Raw genomic sequence first — 22,876 nt, forward strand, 5'->3', positions numbered from 1 at the left:
ATTCAGCCTTCACTTCCATACACTGCTCACCATCAAAGGCAGTCAGGACAGGAACTCAAACAGGGCAGGGACCTAGAGGCAGGAGCTGATGCAGAAGCCATGGAGGGGTGCTGCTTACCGGCTGCTCCTCATGCTTGCTCAGCCTGCTTTCTTATAGAAGCCAGAACCACCAGCCCAGGGGTGGCCCCACCCATCATAGGCTGGGTTCCCCCATCAAGCGCTAATTAAGAAAACGTCCTACAGGCTTGCCTATAGATGGGTCTTACGGAGGCATTTTCCTTCTTACTTGAGGTCTCCTCCTCTTAGAAGACTTTAGCTTGTGTCGGGTTGACGTAAGCTGTCCAACACAGGTTGGCAGGGGTCTCGATCTTAGCTTGGTTTCCTCTGCCTTTTCCAGTTGCAGCAGATTGATGGCATGCATCCTGTGTGGATTTACCTACCTAAAGAATGCCCCTCTCCCCTTGCAGGTCAGGTGACAGCATTTAGAAGGTACGGCCAGCAAGATATCGGGTCTAAGTTGATAGTGGCAAGTTGGGTGACTGGTAGATGAGACTAGCTTTCCTTTCCAAGAGGGAAGAGGGAGCATTGCAGGAAGGCTGGAGGCAGAGGCAGCTTTGCTGGGAATCTGTTGTTGCTGCACTGAGAAGCAGTGGACTTCCAGAGGAGATGCCAGGCATGCTGCTGGACTAGAGGTAGGGCTGCCGCAGACGGCATTGGTCTACAAGGGGCAGAGAAAACCATGAGCAATGAGCCTGGCTTGGCATGTGGCCGGAGAGATGTAGAGCATGAGATCCAATCCAGACACAGGAGTTAGAGAGGCTCCATGAGGACCCGAGGTGTGATTTCCATGTCACACTGGCAGGACAGAGCCTTGGGAACCTCCTGGGCCGTCTCTATTCACCCCCTTAGGCTCCCCATCTTGTCTCTAAAGTTAATATTCTCATCTTCTGTAACTGCAGCCACTGTCTGTTCTGTGTGAAGCTTCACTCCTTCCAGGAGCTGCTTAGTGAAGTTAGCAGTGTTACTGTTACTGGATGCTTTTTATCCCTCTGAAAGCATATGTTAATTATATTAAGTAATGTGTTTCTTTATGACATTCTCTCTCTCTCTCTCTTTCTCTCTCTCTCTCCCTCTCTCTCTCTCTCTCTCTCTCTCTCTCTCTCTCTCTCTCTCTCTCTCTCTCTCTTTGTTCTGAGATAGGGTTTCTCTGTGTTGTAGCTCTGGCTGTCCTGGAACTCACACTGGCCTCAAACTCACAGAGATTTGCCTGCCTCTGCCTCCTGAGTGCTGGTATTAAAGGCGTGCGCCGCCGCCGCCACCACCACTTGGTGACATTTTACACATGTGTGTAATGTACAATGTATTCTTTTTTGTGTGGTTTGGTGTGTGTGTGGGTGTGCACATGAGTGTGTGTGCTTGTGTGTATGTATGTATGTATGGGCATGTGATGGCACATGTGTATGTGTGTCTCTGGGTATGTATGTGTATGTATGTGTGTATATATGTATTGTATGTATGTGGGTGTATGTGCATACATGTGCATGTGAGTGTGTGTATATGCATGAATGTGCACGTGTATAAGACAAAGACCAGTCTGGATATCGCTCCTCTCTCCCATGTTCTTTTGAGACAGGGTCTCCCGCCGGCCTGGAATGTGTGATTTCATTAAACTGGCTGGGCAGCAAGCTAAATTCGGGGGAGCTGCTGGTGTTTTTACTAGTGTCTGGATTTTAGTGTTTTTGTTTGTTTGTTTGGTTGGTTGGTTTTTTTTTCTTTAACCAAGGTTCTAAGGACTGAACCCAGGACTTCTTGTTCTCAGGGCTAGCGTTTCACTGACTGAGCTATCTCCTTAGCGCCAAGGAATGCATTCTTGGTTTGTGCCCACTGGCCTCCCCAGTGTTCTGCTTGGTTCTGTGTTTCCTGTAGGAAGCATTCGTTGCCCGTGGAAGCCGGAGGGTTCTGTCTACCTCAGTAAAGGGAAGATCTGACTTCCCGGTTTTTTCGGCTTCACATACGGTTTTCGCTTTGTTTTAAAACTTGCAGTGATGTAGTGCGCACACACTGCTCGGCATGGGAGAGGAAGTTAGTGGCCCTCCTTCTGCAGCCTTGCTGCTCAGCCACCCATCTGAGCGCCCCCCCCCCGTGAGTCTGGCTCCTTGGTGGCTCTGGGGACTCCTCACCTGAAAGCATCAGACTTACGTTGACTGCCACCACCCCCTGCCGCCGCCGACTCTGGTGTCAGGGTCTTATAAGCAGCCTGGGAGCAAAGCTTTTCTTGGAAGCTTTCTTGAGGCCCTCTTGGGGCCTGCTTAAAGCTTTCTTTGCACCACCGACTGGACTCTGTGTCATCAATCCTGACACCCTCTGCACATTCTCGGACACAGGCCACGCGAGCGGGCGTGGCGGGTTGTATCACTTTCCCCTGTCTGGTGGTCGGCTCACTGCTGCCACTTTGTGTCACACTTAAAATTTATTCTCTGTTTATAGAAATTCAAGCCAGAAAGACTTCATAGTACTGGCAGTTGATGAAGGCAATTCAAGCTTGATTTTTGACACCAAGACCCAATGTGAGTTCAAGTCAAATAGTGCATTCCACCTCCCTTCCCAGTGGGCAGAGCTTTGCGGCTGGTGAAGTCGTGGTCTAACTTGGGTCAGGTCTCAGGGCTTTGATTGAGGAATGATGGGTTTTGGATGGCGCCTTCCAAATACAATTTTTTAGAGGTATGAACTAAAAAAAAATAAATGAGAGAAAATTGGATTAATTTCTATAATTCTGCCACTGTGATTCCAAGTTTACGAAAACAAAATGTCCCTTAAAGAAAGCCCAGCCTTGACGCCAGACATGAGGATCCTGTACGGCAAACAGCAGCAGGGGGGGGTGGGGGTGGGCAGTTGGCGTGCGTCTTGAAGGGTTGAGGGTCCCAAGGAGAGAGGCGGTATCTGAGAGGCCTTTGGGCTCTTGTGGTGACTGCTGGGCTCTGCAGAACCTTCGCTGTGAATTCCTTTGAGGTTACGTTTTTGAAACCAGACCTCGGTCCCTTCTGCCGTTGACTGTTTTCATGTGAAATAACATGGGAACCCAGCAGCAACTCAGACTGAGAGTCGAAGTCCCCCCGCCTCCACAGATGACGAGCGTCTGCCTAGAAATCACACTGGTGAGAAGCAGAGGGATTATTGGGGTAGAGCTGAGGGAAGCAGCTCAAGCCGACCAGATGGTGGCTCCCTGGTTCCCACCCCTGCTCTGTCTCTCACTCTCTGACTTTGAGTGTAGGGCTTGGACAATGGCAGCCTCAGTTTCCCCATCTACACAGTGGGGAGAAAGGCACCTGCCTTGCTTATTTTCTCCTGTCATCTGAACACAACCAAGGGATTTGCCTGTGGCCATGCCCATGGAGAATTAATTGTTGGTTGATATGGAGGGCATAGCCCACTTTGGGGAGTGTCTCCATGGGTCAGTGGCCCTGGGCTGTGCAATAATGACAGAGTGGGTCAGTAATCGGTCTTTCTCTATGTTTCTGTTCTTGAGTGAGTTCCTGCTTTGACGACTTTATTGATGGAGCGTGCCCCGGAAGTATAAAAAGAGATAAACCCGAGTTGCATTTGGTCAGAATGTTTTATAACAGAAAATAAATCATGGTGTCCAACCTTGAGATGGGAAGTGACAGTCAGGGGTGTCCAACAAAATTTTGGTATTGCAATAGGACGCTGTCATCTACTAAGTTCATGCTCGGAGAACCATGGACTAAAAATTACGACAACAAAAAAAAATCACACGTACGCATACACCTCACAGTGTTTTGTGTAAGCTTACAATGCTGTGCTGAGCTGTGTTCATAGCTGTCCTGGGCCTCATGTGGTTTGGAGTATCTGTGGTTCACTGGGTGCCTCCTGTGACTTCTGGACCATGATAGACCAGATCATCAAACACCAGGGTCACAGCCGGCAACCTTCTTCACGTGAAATAGAGAACAGATGTTTCACAGACGTTTTCCTGAGTGTTTTTTTTTTCAGGGAGGGGGTGGCGGGGGCTCTTGTGAGGGTTACTCAGAGCGTTTCATGGTTTACAGGTCATGGCTATAGCACCGTTGCTTCTGGGTCCTAGCAAAGGGTGCAGGGAAAAATGGAACGCGTTGCTTATCTGTTGTGGATAACCAGCTGTGTGACAGTTCATTTAATGCCAGTGATCAGAAAGGAGCCACATGGAAGACAGGGTGAGGTTGTGGGTGTGAATCCACATTTATTTCTAACGTGGATTTCCTGCCACGCCAACTCTCCAGTTTTAAGGACTCTAGACCACGGGGCATAGGGTATGATTCAGGGAGGGAACCCAGGGGGTTGTGATTCATTTATAAAGACGATGCTGGGTGGAAAACTGGCCTCTTCTATACACAAAGCTCCCTTCTACAGTTTTAGGCCATGTGTCTGTGTGTGCATACATGCACGTGAGCACAGCCCCCCCCCCCTGCACAGGCCAGAGGCAGCAGATCCCACAGAGGCTATAGTTTCGGATAACTGTGGGCGACTGGACAAGATGCTGGGGATTGAACTCAAGTCCTCTGCGGGGATTGAACTCAAGACCTCTGTGGGGATTGAACTCAAGTCCTCTGTGGGGATTGAACTCAAGTCCTCTGTGGGGATTGAACTCAAGACCTCTGTGGGGATTGAACTCAAGTCCTCTGTGGGGATTGAACTCAAGTCCTCTGTGGGGATTGAACTCAAGTCCTCTGTGGGGATTGAACTCAAGTCCTCTGTGGGGATTGAACTCAAGTCCTCTGTGGGGATTGAACTCAAGTCCTCTGTGAGAGCAGTCCATTCTCTCAACTGATCTGTCTCTCCAGCCCCAGTGATTCCCTTTATAGACATTTTTTTTATTAAGAGCCACCCAAGAATTAATTGCCCCGGTCTATAAGGAATAGCAGTTTCATGGCCCACAGAAATTGTCTTATGCGGCGTGGGCTTTCTTGTTGTGTTTCTGTCATCTGGTGTCTGACTAGACTGTTGCATCAGGGTTGCTCAGATTTCAAGTCACAGGAAACTGACAGCTCAGTCATCGAGGCTGGCGTGAAAAATAGTGAAATAAACAAGAATGCACATTTGCCATTGTCTAGTATGAAGTTGATTTATGAGACAGGGCCTGCGTTGAACTTTGATAAATAACCAGGAATTACTTTCAGTTCACCCTTCATACTGCACCGTGAAGCTGTATGTAGATAATTGCTTGCTCAAAAGGAGATATTTTCATATACTGGTCATGCTGTCGGTTGCTAATTAAAAATAGAGTGTTTTAAACCGGGCCAGTGGAGCGGTTGTGGCAGAACCAGTTTACGACTTAAACCCATTTTCTGGCTTGAATTCTGCACAGCGATTTTTCATATGCTAAACAAGGGAATAGGGTGGTGTGTAGATTTGAATTTATGACATGTCTGCTTGTGGTACTGATACATTCCATCTTATTCTGTGTTAGTAAGTCAACACAAAACCTTTTGTTAATGAATTTATAGATATGATATGAAAAGGGGAGATGCATATTCTGCGAAAACCATCGATTCAGACACAAATCTCTTCCTGCATTTGGATAAAGGTGCAAATCTTATTTTACATCTCTTAATCTTATTAACTACTTTTTTGCCAAAATTTATATTTTAAACAGCTCGTGATTATGCTGTGTCTTCAAACCACTTTTTTTTTCCTGGCAGAACAATCATTTGCTGGGAACAAGCGGTGAAAAATTACTGATGCTATCCTGGGTACAAATTTAGACAGTTTTCCTGTAACAGAAACCCCTCAATATTGGAATGTTATTATCTGTAGACGTTACCAGTGAGACCAATGACGACCCCACACAATGGGAGCTTCGGCTGATGTGGAGGGTAATTGTAAATTTACAGAGATACCTGAACTTTTAAAATTTGCCTTCCATTTTTTAATTTTAGTGTGTGTGTGTGTGTGTGTGTGTGTGAATGCAGCTGCTTGTAACTTATCACACGCATGTGGAGAGTAGAGAGAAAGCTCTGGGAATCTGTTTTCTCTTTCCATCATGAGTCCCAGGCATTGCGCTCAGGTTGTCGGGCTTGCAAGACAACAACCTGTATCCACTGAGCCACCTTTCCAGCCCGAGATGTCTGAGTTTTATGGGGGTCATGATTTTACACTCCCAAGGGATGAAAGCGTGGGAAACGCATTCGCTGCACCAGCCTGATCACCCCCAGAGCCCACGTCAAAAATTAAAAAGCCGGGTACAGCGGTGCCCATCTGTAATAGCAGAGTTCCTATAGTGAGGCGAGAGAGGCAGGAGAATCGTCTGGAAGCCAGGTCAGCCAGCCTGCAGCAGCAGGGACAGTAAGAGAGACCCCTCCCCCAAAAAGATGGGAGTAGAGCATCGACTCCTGAAAGCTGTCCTCTGACTGTCACTCATGTGCTGGCACACACACACACACACACACATACACATGCATGCACACCACAGCACACACACATGCATGCACACCACAGCACACACACATACACAGGCATGCACACCACAGCACACACACATGCACACTTAGCCATGGTTTTATCACAGCAAAGGAAAGAGGTAACTATTTCACCCGCCATGAGCTTCAACCACTGTCCCTTATCTTGCTTCTGTCACAATGCCTTGTCACAGCAGCTCACGACACAGCATTAAGGGCAGTGAAATGACCTGGGCCCGAAGAGCAAGGACTTGCCCCCCGGCTCTTCAGGCAGGGAAGTTGCAAGTTCCAGGCCAGCCAAGACTACTTTGTGAGACCCTGCTGCGACGCTAAAGGCAAAAACAGAGTTGGGGACGTTGTGTGTGCCCTACACTCAGTCGATCACCCGACAGTGCTGTGAAATGAACGAATTCGAGGAACGAAGCAGATCTAAGTGAACCTCATGGGAAATATCACAAGCTACGTTGACTTTTAAAGTTGATCACGTGTACACGAGCGTATGTAGGGAAACAGCCTGAAAACCCACACTGCGTTTTGAAGGCAGGCATCATGAGATGAACGCTGACTTTTGAGACAAGTATTCCCAGAAAGCCGGAGTATAGGCAACGAGTCTTTGTAAATACAATTGGGAAAAGTTGGGGATAATTCACATTTTAAGAAAGCATATTAAAATGCTAAAGAAATTAGAAAAAAAATGTGTGAAGTATTACTGACCCGTGGGATAATGCATATTCTTGTAGTGTACCTTTTTGCCCATGAACGTATTCATTAAAGCATAATCAGCTATCACTCAGACTTTATGGAACACTAAGAATATGTTAATGGGGTTGGAGACCAATGTCCATTGAGATCTACCTTACTAAACACGCCGCTATCAAGCAGCAGCTAAGAGTCGGGAGAAAATGAAACTCAAGCTGGGTATCAAAGAGAAAGGATCTCCTCGGACGGTGGGCACGTGTCAAAATACATCAACAACCTGGACTCAGAAACCTTGGCAAAGAATCCAGTTCAGCACTCAGGGAGCCAGGGAGCCCCAAGCGGGACTGAGCTATGTCAAAATGAAGAAAGAGTGACATCTACAGACAAAGGTTTGCTTCCTGACCAGGGGCGTTCAAAGGGAGGGACACAGTAATACACCCGGAGAATGTCCTGTGGTTGTAGCCATTGTTTGTGCTTTCACTCAAACAAGCCCACTGCAAAAACACAGAAGAGGGGGGAAATGAGGTGGCGTGTGCTCAGAGAGCATGATGCAGCCGGCCCCCCACACCCACCCATGGGGGGCGGTGTGAGCCTCAAACTCAGTAAATTAGGAAAACAGAAAGAAAGGAACCCTACACAAAAACGAGTCTATGGTAGAAAAGCTGACATCTCTGGACTGCAGAGATTGGGGTGGGGTGGTTAGCAGGCCTTCTGTACAAGCCCAAGAACACGAGTTCCAATGCCCAGCACCCATGCAAAAGGAGAGTGCGCACAACTATAACCCAGCCAACGCTGTGGGAGGCAGGGACAGGATTGCTGGGGCTTACTGGCCATCAGCCCAGCTCCAGAGGAAATGAGAGGCCGTCGCAAAGGCATAAGGCTAATGTCATCTTCTTGCCTTGGCATTCATATGCATGACACACATGCCAATATGTGCACATGTGCACAGCATGTGTACACACACACCCCACACACACACAGACGCATGCACGCATGCACACACACTCCCGAAATCTGGTTGTTTTGAAAGATTACTCATAAACCACTGTTAGGTGCAATTACAGAGTGGGGATTAAAATAACCAAAGTTGAAACTAAAAGGGGCTAAGATTACAATCCTGTAAGTATCAGAAAGAAGACAGCACATTTCACTCAACCCTCCATCTACAAAGGTAAAAGTCTAAATATAATCACGTTTTCATTTTTCTTAGAGATAGTTTCTCACTTATTAGCCCAAGCAGGACTAGAACTCACAATCGTGCTTTGACCTCCCAAGAGGTAGAATTACAGGTGTTCACCACCACACTTAGCCATTATTTCTTAAAAAGTAAGATTTACTGACCTCATGTAACTATTAAAGACATCGATCACCACATATATAGTCTCTCTCTCTCTCTCTCTGTGTCTGTCTGTCTGTCTGTCTCTCTCTCTCTCTCACACACACACACAGAGACACAGAGATACACATACAGAGATATGAACACTTTTAAAATAGCAGGTATTTCTTAATTTTAATACAATTCAAGTTCTTCTTCTTCTCTGTAGTCAGTGTACAGTCTATAAAATCAGAACTCTGCAACTACTAAAGACACTGAGTGACCTTAATCTCTCTTAAAGGAATGTGCCAACAAAAAAAAGAGGAAAACCAAAAGAAAGAAACGGCATCCATTGATTTATCAGAAAATCCTAAAAACCCTACTGAAGAATAATTGATACCAGACGTATCCAACTTTCCCAAATAACTAAAAAGGAAGTAAGTCTGATATAGAGACAGAGCCATAATACTGTTACTGCTTGGTTAAAAAGAAATCACAGGCCACCCTCACAGGTGGATGTAGGTATAAAAATCCCAAAGTCATAGAAAAATCAAGCCCAACACTGTGTAAAGTAGAAAAATCTATTCTGTGATCAAGTTGGGTTTGTCAAAGAAAAGGTGTCTGTAATTGATGTGTGATAAATTGGCAAATAGACATTAGAAAGGAATCTCAAATACTTTTAAATAAAAGAAGTATAAGTAATAAAATTCAATTATCTGTGATCAAAGAAACATTCTTGGGGTTAGAGAGATGGCTTTGTGGTTGAGAGCATGTAGTACTCTTGCAAAGGACCTGGGTTCAGTTCCCAACACCCAAGTTGGGCAGTTCAGAAATGCCTGTTAACTCCAGTTCCAGGGCATCTATTGGCCCTGTTCTGGCCTCTGAGAGCAACTGCATTTGTGTGTGCATGCCTCACCTAAACACATACATCCATGAGATTTAAAAATAGAAATAAATCTTCGTAAAAAGAAAAAACTTGATTTTATAAGTGTGTGCACGTGTTGCGGTGTGTGTTGTGGTGTGTATATGTGAATGCTGTGGTGTGGTGTGTTGTGGTGCATGTGTATGTGCATGTGTGCGTGTCATGGTGTGTGTGTTGTGGGGTGTGTGTGTGCATGTGTGCGTGGTGTGGTGCATGTGTATGCTTTTGTTTCCGGAGGAATAAGAGTCCATCACTATAATGGCAGGGAAATGTGACAGCAGGCAGGGGTGTGTGTGTGTGTGTGTGTGTGTGTGTGTGTGTGTGCAGTGTGTGTGTGTGTGCGTGCGTGTGCATGTGTGTGTGTGAAAGAGGAAGTATGTGTATAGAGAGATGTTCTCAACCCTCCATAATCCTACACACACACCTATACCCACCCCACCCACATCCCTACACTCACATGCCTCCCTCTACCCCCTCCTTGCCCCCCACCTTCATACCTCTTCTTCCATACACACACACGCCCCGCATCCATAACCTCCCGACCTCCTGTCTCCATATCCCCCATGCTTCCCCAGCCCCTCACCCCTACACACACACATCCCCAATGCCCCCACATGTATCCCCTCTGCAATCCCCCCCCCCACCAACTTTTCTCCTCCCAGCGTGCACTAACGTTGCGGAACTGTCTAAATCCGGCCACTCTCTGCCTGCGGATACCAACCAGGACACTTGTGTCCTCACCCGCAGAGATCCTTGGCACAACTAATGCCGGGACTGGTTGCTGTAACTGCGAATGCGGGAGTTGCGGCCGATGTCCCGTGAGTGGCAGCTAAGAAGCTGCAGCATGTGGCAACACACCGCAGAGGCAGCCCCACCACCTAGAACAACCCCAAGGAAAATGCTGAGAGTGTCGGGCTGAGGAGTCTATGGCAGTTCCCAGGACAAGCTTGGCATTTGTTTGTGTGTTTACTCTTTTCCTGGTTTTATAGCACTGTGCCAGCTTCAGGGAGTGGAATCTCTCACAATGGACCAGAAAGGACTGCGGCCAGTTTTGATCAGTAGAATTAGTTGTTCTGCGAGATGCAGGAAACCACGGCAGGGTTTTAACCTCACTACCCACCCTCTGTCTGATGAACCAGGGTAACACAGCTGCTGGGTCTTACCTGTGATCTACACACATACACACACACACACACACACACACACACACACACACACACACACACCACGTCTAGTTTCGGTGTAGGAATAGGAAGTCCCGTGCAAGATTGCCTGTGTAATTGCTGTATTTGTGGGCGTCAAAACCCCATCGGGGACTTGGAAGATGTTTCAACGTGTAAGGCTTCTTGGCTGAGCAAGCCTGGCAACCTGAACTCCATCCCCTGGACCCACATAGAGGTAGAAAGAAAGAACCAAGTCTGCAACGTTGTCCTCTGACCTCCACACACTTGTATACACCAGTAATAAAATTTCGAAGAGGAAGAAAAAAATCCAATTAGTGTTTATCTGTGTATCTGTCTGTATTTTACATATGTCTAAGGTAAAAATGTGACACCCCGTATGTAGAGAAGTCTTCCACTTGATTTTATTCTGGTAAATAGCTCTGATGATGACAGAGTGTTAAAAACTGGCCCTTAATTGATTTCCTCATTAGGGAAATCTCGAGCCACTTCTAAATGTATTGATTCTTCTCTTTCTCTCGTGTGCATTCCACTGAAATTCGGGGGACGATTGCAAATTAGGCAGTTTTATTGCCAGAGAAACACTCCTAGGGTTATTAGAATGTTAGGGGAGACCTCCGGTGTTTTCTTACGTATTCACACACAGTCTGACAATCCAAAGAAAACCGTCCAGGGAGAGGTCATGACAGGGGCGCCCAATTTTCAGTATGACTTCTTCCAAATCTTGGTTCATTAAAGGTGATAATCACTGGTGTGCCGTCATAATCCGACGGCAGCGGCATAGCTTCCTGGAAAGGGCCTTTATTACCGCTTTTATCGGACAGAATCTATCTCTATGTGGTCAGAGGGAAACAGATTCCGACGTGGGCTGTCAATTCTTGTTTGCATTTGTTAAGTGAGAAAAAAAAATTAGATGGTTTAAGCGTGACAGTTTTGAGTTATTAAGAACGGCTGGATTAGCCCTGAGCCTCCCTGGGTCACTCCAAGGTAGTGGCTGGTGCTGCACATCTGGTTTTGGTTTTCACTAACTGACAAAGGAGTGCTGTATGCGTGGCCTTGTTGTTAATAGTCTTTCTGTTCTTTTCAGGACGAAGGGCTCCCTACTCCAAAGGTATAGAAATACTTTTAACTCCAATTTACAGATTAGGCAAAAACCTTCTAGGGGAAGGGTCACCAAAGGTGGCTAAAAAATTTTTCTTTGTGAACTTCTCTGTTTTTCTGGGTATTAAAGAAAATAATAAAATAACAAGAAGTCCCCTGTGCAAGCATTCCATAAAAGACAGTGGTGCGTGGTACACAGTGATGCTTTCCGGCCCCCCCAGGAAAGCAGTTTCGAGTCACGTGGAAGCAAATATTTCAAACGCTGGCTCAGCCTGGGATGTGAGATTTGGGTGTCTTACTAGGCTGTCTGGAATCCGAGCCTCGCTGCGTCCCAGGCTCCAGACAAGGATGGCACTTGTTCATGTAGCATTGAGCTGGGACCCTGGGGTAGCAGGCATTCATTATCAGGGCTATGTGAGAGTCTGAGGCAGGAGGATAGCTTGAGTTTTAGGCCAGCTGGACTACTTTGCTCAAGAGAAATAAAGGACAGTTTATCATCTTTCAGGAAACCTCCAAAGTGGGCAGAATCTTTCCCATAACTGCCTCATGCTGCGGTCTGATGAAATGGGGGTCTGCTGGGTGTAGATGAACACACTACCTTTGCCCACGCTGAAGCCAGACCCACCATTAGATTTCTCCAGATGCGTCTCAGTAAGGTCTGGTTGCCCAGCGGAGCCCCCAACAACACCCTGGAAACCTTTGAGACCAAACAAGGAAGACAGTCCCTTGTCTTTCAGATAATACAATGTCCTTTCTCCACAGTGGAGGTCCTCTGTACAGCAACGCAGGATAATGGGTCACCACCCCTTTTCGGACTGCTCACTTAGTACCCTGCCTGTGGGAAGGGGCATGAGGGTTTCCTACCTCCCTTTGATGGGAAAGGCAACCTGATGCCAATGGGGAGGGTGTTTCTAGAGGATGAGCATCCAACAACCCAGGCCCTGGAGATCTGCTGGTACTGGTGAGGACTGAAGACAATAAGGGTGTAACCCTGGGGTGGAATTATTAGTGATAATTAGCGACAATGGAAAGAATCAGTGATGGTCACTTCTATCTCCTTTCTTTTGAGTCAAAATGCTGCTATGATTTTGGCATCTTTTCTCTCCAACTGATAGGTAACTTTTCCCTCTGTTTGTATAAGAGCAGTTTTCCTTGATCTCTGTACCTTCACAGCCTGGCCCAATGCTCAGAATGTGGCTAACGCCAATAAGGATTCGTAGACAGTGTGCTCCTTATGCTGTAACAACCTGGCAGACATCTTTGGAACCAGACGCTGTCGCATGTTCTAAACACCTCTGGCTGCAACAAATCACTCAGTACCACAATGATTGCTTCATGGTTTATTTCCTTCAGGGGCTGAGGGTGGAGAGGAGGTCTTCACTCATTGTTTTACACAGGATTGCATTCAAGGGGCATTTGGGGCTGGAGTCCTCTGCCTTCACTTACCTCTGGGGTCTGGTGTCATCTGCCACTCACGACTGATGATAAGAACGCCCACCCCTAGCTCTCTATGTGGACTGCGCTATTTCCCACTATGGAGGCAGAAGTTAATGAATGGCTGTTACCAACGAAACAGACAGAGGTAGCTTTGGAAGACTGGTGACTGAGTCTCTGTCACAGGCATGGGCCAATCCAGATGTGAGGGGCGGGCACCCTGGCCCCCACCATTCGATGGAACAAAATCAATGCCAGCTTCCAGATTCCGGAAGGGTTCGGGGTGGACAATTGTGTTGGACCATCTTAGGAAATGCAGTTGTGGTGGGGATATGGTTAGAGCCTAGAAAGGCAGGGAATGCACCGTGATCTTGGTCTCTAAAGACATGTGAAACCAGTCCTCACACCAAAACAGTGTAGCTGAACTTATATTTAGCTTAGTTACTTTGGGAAGTTGCAACTGCTGAGCAGTGCATGATGGGAGTGATAGTTCTCCATAGAAATCCAGATGACGCTACCATAAACTCAGCATGATACACAAAAAGCAGAAGAGGTAGGGGGACTGTGTACATATGTCATGTGTGTTGTGTGTCTACTTGCAGCTGTGAAGGGGACCTCATGGGATAGAGAGTTGGAAGTCCTCACAGAGTCTATAAGGTTTTCTCATTTCCAAATGCTTTGCTTAGAGCAGTTGCTCAAAGAGGGCCCTTCCAAAACGACCCAGTGTCTGGAGGTCTGCAACTGCGTGCTGCAGACAGAAGAAAGTGTTCTGTTGGGGGTGTGCGAGGGAGCAGGGGGCCTTTCTCTTCGTTTCTGTCTTGTGAGTGTGTGTATGTGCATGCATGTGTGCATCATGTGAGCGTGTAAGCATGTGTGAGAATGTGTGCATGATTCTGTGAGTACGTGTGTGTGCATGTGTGTACACGTGTGCATGTGTACGGAAGGCGATGGGTGAATCACCACTAAGTTCCAGATGTCCGCTTATTCTTCAGTGAATGTCTTAGCCCAGTGTGTGCTCAAATGGAAGCCAGACCGATGGAGAACACACTGGCAGAGCTCCGTCCAGGAGGGAGGGAGGGGTAGCCACAGCTGGTCTTGGCCTCAAGCGAGCCAGGGCATCTGGAACGTGAAGTGTGTCTGGCCTTTGTCAAACCTTCCTCTGACCAGGGTGCTTCCCCCCGGACCATGGTGCCTGTGCTCCCATCATACCCTTGTTCTCGAGCAACATGCCCTTGCTAGATTGCTGTATCCCTTCCATGATGCTCCTGAGGTCTGTGTGTGTGTTTGATTCAGTCATCATTCATTCATTCATTCCTGTCCACTCTGTGATGTTGTTCACGCTCACAAGCACTTGCTGTTTGGGACCTCTCAGGCATTGAGACTCCGTGGGGGGGCGGGTGGTGGGAGGGAGGCACAGAGGCAGACCCCTGGTTTGAATGTACCTGTAGACACGTTCCCATTGAGATGCAAGAGGAAACTGGCACACATGAATTAAATAATAGTTTGGAGTCACTCAGCATACAGGGCTGAGTCACAGCCTCTGGGATGAGGACACAGTCTCCCGCTCTTGTTCTGCGGCCTGGCTCGAAGGTCGTCTGTCTCCTCCAGCATGTGTGCAGAGCCCCCGTTTGCGGAGGTGGGAAGCAGCTGGGGCGCTTGCTCTCGTCCCTCAGCCTCTGATGAAGCTGTGGGACCCTGAGCTGGTGGCCGTAGTTATTCACGCTGCCGTGACATTCACGCTGTGATGCTGTGACTCTGTTCATACTCACAAGCCATGTGCATTTCCCTGTGACAATAGCAGGTGAGGGAATGAAACCTGCCTGAGCTACCCCACTGTGAGCAGTGAGAGCAGCCCTGGTCTCTGCTGGCTGGTGGGGTGGAAAACAGGCAGGAGGAACTGCACCTGGCCTCTTAGCTGCTGGCCAGAGTCTGTCCACACTCACTCGACCCACAGCCTAGACCCAGAGACAAACAACCCTCACCCACTGACCTCACCAGCCCTCGTTATTATAAATCCAAGTGGAAACAGAAACACTCCAGCTATTTTAAGTACAAACAAGGGCAGGGTGAGCTGCAGAGGTCAATCCAGGTTTGGGGTATACTGCTGGAGAGCCCATGTGTAACGTTAGTATTTTGCTGACCTCAAAGTCAGTAGGATTACACATTACCAGTATTTTCAGGAAACTAGCACATTTGGTTGCTCATAAGACTGTTTGTTTGTTTTACAGTTTGAAACCAGGGTCTCGTGGAGCCGAGGCTGGCCTCTGACTTTATAGCTAAGGCTGACCTTAAACTCCTAATTTTCCTGCCTCCATCTCCTGAGTGCTGAGGGTTAAAGGTGTGAACCACCACGTCTGGATTATGCTTGGTTTTAAAACCTCCTTCTCTGTCTGACTGCCTGTCCGTCTATCTAGCGTCTATCTATATCTATATAATTGCATTTTACAGAGGGTGTATTGTAAGCATAAACTACAACATCATATTGCTCTTTTTAAAATAGATGTGTAACAAAGTGCACCTGCTCTTTGCACTGCACGTATCATGATATAATCCTTATTCTTTCACATGTTTCAGCTGTGCAAAGATGTCGGAGATGAGGTGAGCGTCTCACGCACAGGCACCGGACGCTCTACTATGTTGCTGACTTGGTCCAACTCTAACTAATCACGGCCACACCTGCATTGTTGTGAAGTCGACTCACCCAGGGCTCAACCACCCACAGTGCTGTAGAGCAGTCATACAGGGTCCAGGGTCCAGTCTGCTACATGTGTTCCTGCTGCTTAAAATCTACTTCCTTTAGTTCCATAAATAATGTGCAACTCAAGATTTTTTTTCTTTCTTAAAATTTATGAATGCTGGCATTTTTTTCTTGTTGGTGAATAAAACCAAGACAGCTTTGCGGAATAACAACAACAGTTCCAGGAATTTTAGGGCAAACCCTACCCGGATTGGTTTGCTTTCTCCTGGCCTTTTTGAGGGACATGTAGTGCCCCCTAGTGTCAAAGATTCCGGCAGTTCAAAGGGACGCCCACTCCAAGGCTCCAGCTACTAGGGAGCTGACAGACAAAGCAATGCCCCTCTTGGGGCAGTAGGTGGCTGTTGCCTGCAGCTCTCCAGACAGGGCTATTTTGGTAACTACACATGAAGGCTGGAATATTTGGGGGCGGAAGCTTGGCTTTTCTCTTAAATTCCCATTTCTGGTCTATCAGAAAAGGTCTGAGAAGATGACTTAGTGGGTAAAGATGGGTCATAGGTATCCTAGTTCTGGTCCACAGCGTTTACACTAAGGAAAAAAAAGTCAGCATGGCAGCGTTCATACCCTGGGTGGTGAGGTGGGAGGAGAGAGGAGGATCCCTGGAGGCTCAGCCAGTCAGTCTAGGTTAATCACTGAGAGACCCTGTCGCAGAAACGGATCGCTACCCGGGTCGGCTGGAAGAGATGCGTTCAAGTGGATTTCAAGTGTTTAGACTTTGTGCTATGGGAGACGACACAGCATGAGGGGGGGTACGGTGCAGGGAGGTGGGGTGCAGCCTGGGGATGTGGAGCAGGGACTGCACGGAAACCAGCTCTGACTGGTCTGTGCCCTGGACTCCAAACCCGGCCTCCGGTGCCCTGACATCTGCAGGTTGCTTGCGTGTGAGATGTGAGAAAACATAAAGAAATCCATGGCCGATCTTTTTTTTTTTCTTCTTTCTGTGTTGGCTTCATGTCTGAATTCATCTCTGGGAGAAATACATTAGTCAGCAACGGACCGTATTAAGTGACATCAGGATAAAGCTGGGCTGCCTCGGCCTTTAAAAGAGCAGTCAGGAGGATCAACGCTTGCCCACAGATGTCTCTCGAAATCTCCACGGTTGAGTGACAGCATTGTGTCACAGGCTGTGGTTCTTTAAGATAGCGTCTCAGCATTTTGCTATAAAAATAATTTAATTCTTAAAGCTTTATTTGTGTGTGTGTGTGTGCATATGCGCGTGCGTGCATGTGTGTGTGTGAGTGCATGTGTGTGTGAGTGCATGTGTGTGTGTGAGTGCATGTGTGTGTGCGTGCATGTGATGGGAATAGAGAAGTGCTTGGGATCATGTGTGTGTACTTGTAGCGGTCAGGGGACAACCTTGTAGACTGGATTATTTCTTCCCACCCTTACTTGGGTTCCAGGGACTCTGCCTGCCAGGATTGCTTAGCAGGTGACTTTACCCCCACAAAGCCATTTCCTTGGTCCTAAAAGAAACAGCTTGCAAAGTAATTACAGATCAATAAATGATGAGATGTCTGGTATCTGATAAGGGAGGCAAATACACTTTTTGAAAAACCATCTAAGATTCTGAATGGTGATAAAAACCAAAGTTAGTCTCGGTAGCCCGAGATGCTGTCGTGACATGGCAGAGGATACTGACAAGGACAGTGCCTCTATGGAAGTCTGATTCTGACAAGGACAGAGCTGTGTCACAGCCTCCGCCAGTGTGGCAAAGAGTCTTTGCGTACCCTCTGGCAGTGAGTCCTTTGGGCAGACCAAGCCTCCAGGTGACTGGTGCAAGACAATGTCTCCAAATAACATCTGTGCTCATAGACAGCCAGTCACATGTTGCATAACCTTGAAGTGCATTGTGTACAGAGACATGGTCATGCATCAGGAAATTTGAGAGCTGCTTTCAGCTAAACTATTGTGTCAGAATAATCACTCCTCTTTCTTTTCTTCTTTTTTTTTTTTAAAGCATGAGTAATACATTAGCAGATTTAGGGTCCATGATAATGGTGTTAACATTCCAGGCATTCAGGGATGAGGGCAGCCAAGGTTTGCACAAACTTGAGGACATGCTGGGTGCTGAGGAAATCCTGCTCATTGGAGTCGTTGCTTCATATGAACCCACAGAGCCGGACCAATGCCCGCCTCACAGTGAAGGAAATTGCGGCATGGGTGTTGAAAGTTGAGGATTTAGTGTGTGATAGCAATTTCCTCGCATTAAATTAGTTCAGATCGACCAAGAGACTGAAGACTGTATTCACCCCTCAGAGAAAGTGTTAAGAAACAGTTACTTACATGGCAATGTGATTGTTTCTTAAGGACCTGCTGGGGGGTGAGCAGAGTGCCCACATAGACACGTTTATAGGCACTCACACACACGTGCACATACTTGTGCATAGATATATACACACAAGCATATATATACATTTATACACACATATATTATACACACGTATACACAGACATGCATAGGTATTCACACTCATGCTCACAATGATGTATATGTGTATATACATACACACAGGCAAATACTTGGGCATTCACACACATGCATGCACTCATGCACACCCACAGGCATGCCCATGCACACTCGCGCAGAGCTTGGCACGGCAAGGTAAGACCTAAAAAGCATGCTGCACATTGTGAATAGAAAGAAGTCCTCAGCCAGCGATTCCCAGGAGGCCTGGAGTCTGACGGCACCCCAGCAACAAACGCTCTCACTGATATAGATGGGAAAGTTCCACAGCATAGTGGAGTTTTCCATTGTAGGGACAGCTCCAGATGGCCGATTCTTATCACCTAATCTCAGGCACGTCCCTGGCAAAAATCCTTGGGACATCCTTCTTGCAGGGTTCTTGTGAATCATCCAAACAGAATGCGTTTTAAGATTCATGTGTCATCCAAGGAACAATGTACAGCATTTGTTTTGGCCTTAAAAAGCCTACATTTCTTTCATGGGCTTTGCCTTGTAGGGTGTGTGTGTGTGTGTGTGTGTGTGTGTGTGTGTGTGTGTGTGTGACTTGACTAGCTTGACATGGACTTCCTGAATGCTATGATCAGTGGTGGGTCATAGCCCTGTCACCCTGGCTTTGTCAGTGTCCGCTGGAGTTTCTTGTGTGAGAAATGTGTGTCATTAGTGCCAGCAGGGTGAACTGTTGGATGGATGGTCACCATCACACACAAAAGTTTCTTCTAGACTTTTTTTTTACTAAAATTACATTTTTAAAAGTGGATGATTTTTTTGATGTGTGTAGACATTTAAAAAGAAGTACTCATATGTGTATGTGTATATGTGAGAACATGGAATGTGTACAGGTGCCCAAGGAAGCCAGAAGAGGGTGTCAGATCCCCAGAGCTGGAGTTACAGACAGATGAGAGCTGCCTGCCATGGGTGTTGGGAACCAAACTCAGGTCCTCTGAAAGAGCGTCAAGTACTCTCAACTCCTGAGCCATCTCTCCAGCTATGCATTTCTATATGAATGCAGGGCAGGTTTGACAATCAGAAGTATGTGTTGCATGTGTGCGAGGCATGCTTGCATCCCTTGGGTATTTGCAAAAGAGTTAAGTTGCATATTACTTACCCGCCTTTAATATGAAAGCTGAGTAACGCATATTGCAAGTGTTTCGACAATGGATTCCCTGCACTAGCATTGCTAATGCATAGCTTGTCGCTATTTCTGGTGTTTGCCTTTCCCTTCAAAACAAAGTGCATCTGTGAAAACTTTGCATGGTGAATTTTAGTTTACCAGGTGGGGATTTTACATATCATCAGTATTCATACACTGCATGATTTTCCTACAGTGTCTGTGTGTGTACGCGTGTGTGTGTGTGCGTGCGTGCATGTGCACACGTGTGGAGGTATGCTCTTCTGTTGTTCTGGACTTTTTTGCCTTAAGACAGTCCTCTCCTTGTACCTGGAACACAGAGCACTCTTTTCCTATGAGTAAATCCTCAGTGCTGGGTTTACAGGTGGGCATGGCCACGCTCTGTTTCTTATGTGGGTGCCCAGGGGTCAGAACTCAGGTCCTCTTGCTTGAGCGTTTAGTGCCGTTATCCACCAAACCATCTCCCCACCTCATTCCTGCCATAATTTTTGTTCAAAACAGGGTTTCTCTGGAGGCTGTCCTGGAACTCACTCTTGTAGACCAGGCTGGCCTCGAACTCACAAAGATCCACCTGCCTCTGCCTCCCGAGTGCTGGCATTAAAAGCATGTGCCACCGCCGCCCCGGCGCTTGCTGTAATTTTGATGATGATGAATATTCCACTTTGCAGATGCCTGAAGCAGGGATCATTAGCACAGCAGTCACAGTTCCGCTATTGTCCCCCCTGTTGCTAGGTGCTGTATTATTCTCTTGCCTTGGCCATGTGTCACTTGCAGAGCTCTGCTGTCCTCAGCCTAGGTGTTCTATGGTGCGCTGACCCACCATATTGCATGTAGTTAATGAGGAAACATGGGTCAGACCATCATACAATCTGAGGCATGGCTTGGGGACAAGTAGATGATAGAATTTATTTTTCATTATGTACATGTGTGCAGTTTTGTATTTCACACAATTTCCCTTTTTGCTTTGGAGCAAGCTATGAGCAGACTCATGAAAGGGAGTTGACTTTCTGGGTGATGGTCTCATGGTGGAGGAATGAAGAACGAACGGACTACAGCATTCACGCATAGGTGTTGGCATCCATGACTCCTACGAGGGCCTACCGGTCCAATAGAGTGTTCCTGTGCTTTAAGGGGGGAGGATATGGACCTAACCCTGACAGACACATGCTGGGATGACCCCCAGAAGCCGCCAGATTGCTCTCTAACTAGAACTGCCTGGTGATAGTTTCCCACAAATTAACATCGTTGGGAAAGGCAGCCAGTCTAGAACTGCTGAGTGACTGAGTCAAGACCACATGAGAGCTCAGACCTAGGGCTAGGGAAAGATGAGGTGAGCTTCCCCCATCTCAAATAATGCCCAGGGTATGGTTTGGGAAGTGCCACCAGGGTGTTCTAATTCATTGGTGCTGTTTGTGCTACCAACAGCCAAATAAATTTATGGAAGAGTCCTTGCATTCCAGTACTCTTTGAAGGTTAAAGTGTGCTAGTGTTTTGTCATTAGAAATGAGGGATTTTTAAACAGAGGGGCTGCCATTTTAAAACAGGCAAGGTTTACAACTCTGCCCCCCCAAATTATTATGCTGTCCGATCACTGTTTAGACTTCCGTTGAAGTTCCCAATTAGGCACAGTGAGAGGTCCAGGCAGAACCTTTAGAAATTATATCAAATAATTATAGTGTCTGGTTTCTTTTTAGAGTTATCCAGGCAAATAATTCAGTCTCTGATAAAACAGCATTTTTAACAAGTAGTAAAGGATGTGTGCATTGCACACAAATATTGGGGGGGGCGAGAAAATGGTGGGATTTCAGGAAGCTGACGTGGGTGAGGAGGTCTCTCTGTGTTGTAACCTTCCAGGAAGGCTGAAATTATCTCAAAATCAAAGTTAAAATTTTTGCTCTTGACAATTTGACTTGGATTAGACAGGCACCATGGTGTCCTGGGCAGGTCATGGGGGTAGTTAGACCTCCATAAGGAGCTTGCTGACTCTGCCACAGGACACAGTCCCATGCTGGTCCTGGAAGCAAGACCATCTGTGGCTATTTTATTGGAAAGAAGTTGGTCCTTTAGAAGCCGACACTTGGCAAATCCACCCACCCTGTGGACCTTCCGCTTACTGGAGGGAGCCGGGAAACTTCAGACAGGAGAGAAGAAAAGCCCAGGGCGTGTGTAGCACAGGGGCAGCATCGCTACTTTGTTTCTTTTTCTCAGCACTTGTGGGAAGCTGCCGGGCTGAAACAGCTCAGAACTTTTGAGAGAATTTTAGGGGAAACACAGTTTTAATCAGTCTGCCATCTTACTCATTGTTCAGAGATAAAAGGAGCCGGAAATCAACATTCCCTCAAAATGTAGGTGCTGAGAACCTCCGAGCCTCCTAGACTTTTACTGGAATTATACTAGAATTAGCATTCTTTTGTACATTTCTTTCTTGCTAAAAGCTTCCCTCTTCATGGTCCCTAAGTCCTTTCTCTTTCCTGCTCCTTCCCTCTTCCTCCTCCTCCCCCCCACTCCCTTTTCCTCTCCCCTCCCTGTCTTTTTGCCCTGTTGGGGTTTGAACCCCAAAGTCCCTGCACATGTTGGGCAGGTGTTAGACCACTGGGATCCACCCTCCCCCCTTCTGTCTCCAAATCCTTTCTTTATCCTTCTTTTTGAATCTTTGCACACAGGGATGGAGGTGGACAAGATTGACAAGCAAGAGAAAGGGGCTAGTGTGTCGAATCTGGGCAGAGCTGGCCCAAAGTCTGAATGAACTGAGTTCACTGCCTGTCTACCCCAGTAACTAAGAACTAAGAATTGTCCATGACTCAGGCTCTGGGGCCATTGTGTTTCTTGCGTCCCCGTGAGACCGTTCTCGCTACTGGTCCAACGTTCATGTGGTTCAATTCAAAGCAAACTTTTGTTTCTTCCACAGAACAAGTAATTTCCTGAAAATGAGTAATTAAAGGTCTGTGTCAGCTCTGCCTCCTTCAGGGGAAAGAGAACTGTGGCTTTGAACCTGCACCCCTGGGCCCTATGCACTTAATGGGAATGTCTCGTGGCCTCCTTCTTCTTGGTAGCTCCGAGTTCTATTGGAATCCATGGTCAGCAGCATGCCTGGTATGTTCCATCAGTAGGGCCTATGTTCTAGAATATAGAAGGTAGTTATTGGGGTGTGCATAAGCATATGTAGTATGTATGAATATATATGCATACATACATACATACCTGGAACCAGCTGGTTGGCACAGGCTGTCTGGCCAGTGAGCTCCGAGGATCCCTTGTCCCTGACTTCCCGTGTTAGAACTGAAGGTATGTGGGACTATACCCAGCTTTTTTCCTGTGGGTTCCGGGGATTGAACTCAGGTCCTCATGCTTGCACGGCAAACGCCTTACTGACCCCACAGCCCCTACATAAGTGTTTGGAAACAAGATTTTGATGTGTGTCTGT

General features: G+C 47.1%; 1 protein-coding gene across 6 annotated transcripts in view; it reads left to right on the forward strand.

Annotated features, from left to right (window-relative positions):
- Erg (ETS transcription factor ERG) overlaps positions 1 to 22,876 on the forward strand; it is a 208,968-nt gene that overhangs the window by 87,833 nt on the left and 98,259 nt on the right. The gene's annotated exons all lie outside the window — the stretch shown is intronic.

The sequence above is a fragment of the Mesocricetus auratus genome, unplaced genomic scaffold (genome assembly GCF_017639785.1).
Source record: "Mesocricetus auratus isolate SY011 unplaced genomic scaffold, BCM_Maur_2.0 Super-Scaffold_100008, whole genome shotgun sequence".
NCBI lineage: Eukaryota > Metazoa > Chordata > Mammalia > Rodentia > Cricetidae > Mesocricetus > Mesocricetus auratus.